Consider the following 4464-nt stretch of genomic DNA (forward strand, 5'->3'; position numbering starts at 1 on the left):
AAATGGTGTTGCTAGGTTGCCTAAAATTCCTAGGAAACTTAAGCAATGCGATGCTTGCATTCTAGGAAAGCATAGCAAACAGTATTTTCATGATTCACATTCAAGAGCACATAGAAAACTTGAACTCATTCATTTAGATTTATGTGGTCCAATGCCTGCTCTTTCTGCAAATGGAAACAAATATATGATGACATTTATTGATGACTACACTAGAATGTGTTGGGTTTATTTATTGAAGAACAAATTTGATGCTTTTCAAACATTCAAGAACTTTCGTAAATGGATTGAAAATGATGCACAATCTCATATTGGGTCCATTTGCACTGATAATGGAAAAGAGTACACATCAAATGAATTTGAAAACTATCTTCACCAACGTGGGATCAAACATCAAACAATTGTGCCTTATAATCCCCAACAAAATGGTGTAGCTGAAAGAATGAATAGGACAATCTTAAATATGGTATGATCCATGTTCTTCTTCAAAAATGTAAAGATAATGTTTTTGGCTGATGTTGTTCTATGTGTTGCATATATAAAGAATAGATGTCCATCTCATGCTATTAGAAACAAGACTCCTTATGAAATGTGGTATGGACATGTTCCTTTAGTAAAGCATATCAGGTCTTTGGTTCCACCTGTTATGCCTTGATACCAAAGGTACATAGAAACAAACTTGGTGCTAGAAGTTGTAAGTATATCTTCCTGGGGTATTCAAACACCTCCAAAGCATACCGTCTCTATGATGAAGTAAATAAAAATTTTGTTGTATATAGAGATGTAATCTTTCTTGAATCATCCAAAACTGACAATGTTGTTGCGCAGCAACTTGATCACTTGGTTAGATTTGCAAAAGCAAAATCATTTCAAGAATTTGATAATCAGATTCCACATCTTAAAGGGGGGATTCCTATACTAGATCAACATGTGGAATCTTCTTCTAAAGAACACTCTCCCCCACATGAAACTCCAACAATAGATGATGCTTTAAGTGATGTGATTGATAGAATTGGGAGACTCAATCTTGCTTCAGTCCCAACTCAATCAATGGAGCAGCTTGGACCATCTGAGAAAGGTCCCCCAAAGTGGCTGACAAAGACACTTGAAAGTGTTCATCCTGATGAGGTTGGAAAGACAGGAACTAGAAATTCAAACTGACAAAATGGAGGTGATGTGGATGACTCTAATTCACCTGTTGATATGGATGTTTCTTATGATTGTGAATTGAACTTGTCTACAGATTTTGAACCAACTTCCTTCAAAGAAGCTGCTTCTCATGATGAATGGAAAGAAGCGATGCAAAAGGAGTATGATGCCCTCATAAAGAACAGCACTTGGAAGCTGGTTGATCCTCCATTAGGAACCAAACCAATTGGCTGCAAGTGGGTCTACAAGAACAAGTATAAAGTTGATGGCTCACTTGACAAGCACAAAGCTAGGCTTGTGGAAAAAGGTTTTGCATAGAAGGAAGGGGTCAATTATGAGGAGACTTTTGCCCCTATAGCAAAACAGGCTACCATCCAGACACTCTTTGCACTAGCAGCTCAGAACGGTTGGAAAGTCCATCAAATGGATTTAAAAACTGCTTTCCTAAATGGAGATCTAAAAGAGAATGTTTTTATGTATCAATCTGAAGGATTTGCTGTGAAAGGACATGAACATAAAGTATGCAAAATTGTGAAGTCCTTGTATGGCCTCAAACAAGCACCGTGAGCCTAGTATGAAAAACTAACTGAGCATCTTTTGAAACTCAATTTCAAACATTATGATCTTGATGATGCAACTTTATTTGTCAAGAAAGTTGGTAAAATAGTTCTATATCTTGTGGTATATGTAGATGATCTTTTGATGACAGGGAACAATGAAAGCTACATTGCATCCATAAAGAAGGAATTGGGGAAAAGTTTTGAAATGACTTATTTGGGCTATGTTCATTACTATCTTAGCATTGAAGTAACCCAACATCCGAAGTCCATATTTTTTTCTCAAAAGAAATACATTGGAGATATGTTGAACAGGTTTGGTATGACAGAATGCAATCCTCTTACTACTCCAATGGAACAAAACTTAAAGCTCAAATCTATTGAAGGAAAAGAATTTGAGGATTCAACAAAGTATAGACAGCTTGTAGGAAGTCTCAACTACCTAACTACTACCAGACCAGACATTTCGTTTTTGTTGGAATCCTCTCCAGGTTTATGCAAAAGCCTTGTGAGGGACATTGGTCTTCTGCAAAAAGAGTTCTAATGTACTTGAAGGGAACTCAAGACTTTGGAATCAAGTATACACAGGTGGATGACTTCAGCTTGATTGGATACTCTAATTCAGACTTCAATGGAGACAAAGAAACTGGGGTATCTACTTCAGGATATGCTATGAGTCTTGGATCAGGAGCTGTCTCCTGGAGATCACGCAAACAATCAGTTCTAGTAGATTCCACAACAGAAGCAGAATACGTGGCAGTAGTTGAAGCAACAAAAGAAATTGTGTGGCTCAAGAAAATTCTTGAAGATTTGCAGGTAAAACAAGTACAATCAACTCCACTGATGATTGACAATACCTTTGCAATAAAGTTGGCCAAGAACCCAAAGTTCCATGATTGAACGAAGCACATCAATACTAAATATCATCGAATTCGACATCATGTTGAGGCCAAAACAATCCATCTCTGTCATTGTTCCACTAATGAGCAAATTGCAGACATCTTCACCAAAGCGCTTAGAAGAGAAAAGCTCGAACGATTCAGAATGATGCTTGGACTCACCAACATCCCTTCAAATTAGGGGGGGGGGGAATGTTGACACCTGATCCTCATGATTTGGTGAATATAATGTAAATAGATAAATAAATAATATGAGCAGTCATTGAGAGATGAAGTGAACAATCTCTCCCTCATGTATATAATGAATACCTACCTGAAGGAATAAATACAAATCAATTTTGGTTGAGTTACTGCCTGGTCTGATAAAAATGAAGGAAAATGAAGAAAATAAAAGCCTCAATGATAAAAAGGTTTATGAGGATACGTTCACAGCTTTTGTCAGATGAAGCTTTTGACACTTATATGATGGACCTCTCTCTTTATTCTCTCTCTCATACTCTTGCACACTTAGAGAAATATTTGAGCATAGTTGGGGAATGCTTGGATCACTTTAGATTTCATTAGATTTGGAGAAATAAGGAAAAGGAAAAGTAGAAAAGCACAAGGGGACAACGATATCAGCAGCTACATCAGGATTTCTTTGCAGTTATCAAGTTGCATGTATGATTTCCTTTCTAGTTTTAGCATGCTTGGTATATGCATGTGGTTATTTGGTTATGATCTATCATTAGCATGGAGGATTTCCTAGATTGACAGTGGTTTTGCCTAGCCTTGCCATTTCCTAGATATTCATGACGTTGTGGGTTTTTCTACTTGTTATTTCTAATTGGTGCTCAGTTTCCTTATGGTTTTGGGTTGAGTTACTAGTCTTAGAGCCTTCGTTGGAAAAATGCTTTGTGTTATATATCTGATCTGAAAATATAATATAACAGAAATAAACCTAAGAATAACAAGATAGAGATAGATAGAAATGCTTCTTTATTGATTCAACCCTTAAGGTAGGGCAACACCATACATTCACTCCTTAAGGAAGGAGAACACTCCACAAGCCATATGCATGTTCATACAATAATCCTTGACATCTCTCAATGGGGAGTCTCTAGCCTCTATATAGGCCTCATACATACAATACCATGGGTCATTACCATGGTTCCCTCAATACCATCTATCTAATACCATGGGCCCATTACATTATTACTAACTACTTGTGGTCCTTTACATGATATGGGTTAACCACCTTATTTAATACTATGGCCCATCCCATTATTACATTATTCCCTTGGGTACCTCCCTTTGTACCCCATATTATTCCCCCTAGGTATACTACATTCCACCCCCTTTAACCTGTTTCGTCCTTGAAACATGGGAAGAACACAAATAATAAGATCTACTCAAAAGAGTAGTCCACTGGTACCATGCACATGCATCTAGCCATCCAAGAGAAAGGTGAACCCTCGATCTGACTGGTGGCGCGCTCACTTGAGATGGAAGTTGACCTTGGCCGCTCCTTTGTGTTGATGTGTAGTAGGTGGATCGTCACTCCTCTATATGTGTCATGCGGGGGTTGTTGTCCTTGTGGCTATTTCGTTGCCATCTTGTTGGTTGTTTTATTGCGGGGTGATGTGGGTGGTGATATGCTGAAGTGTTAACCAACGATGTATCTTTCTTTAATTCACCACCTAATGGAGCCTGATTGGTATCTGGTACATGTTGTGGTGCCTGTTGTTGTTTCTTATCTTCCAATATTACTTCAACCACTGAGTCCTCCTCTAATGTATCAATACCTGTAACCTTTTCTGCTTCCACCTCTGTTTGTGTTTGATTATCAACCATCAAAGGCTCATCATTTGATGTGTAAGTGT

The sequence above is a fragment of the Pinus tabuliformis genome, chromosome J (assembly GCF_031772625.1).
Source record: "Pinus tabuliformis cultivar Carrire ecotype Pingquan chromosome J, CPIR1, whole genome shotgun sequence".
In the NCBI taxonomy this organism is placed as follows: domain Eukaryota; kingdom Viridiplantae; phylum Streptophyta; class Pinopsida; order Pinales; family Pinaceae; genus Pinus; species Pinus tabuliformis.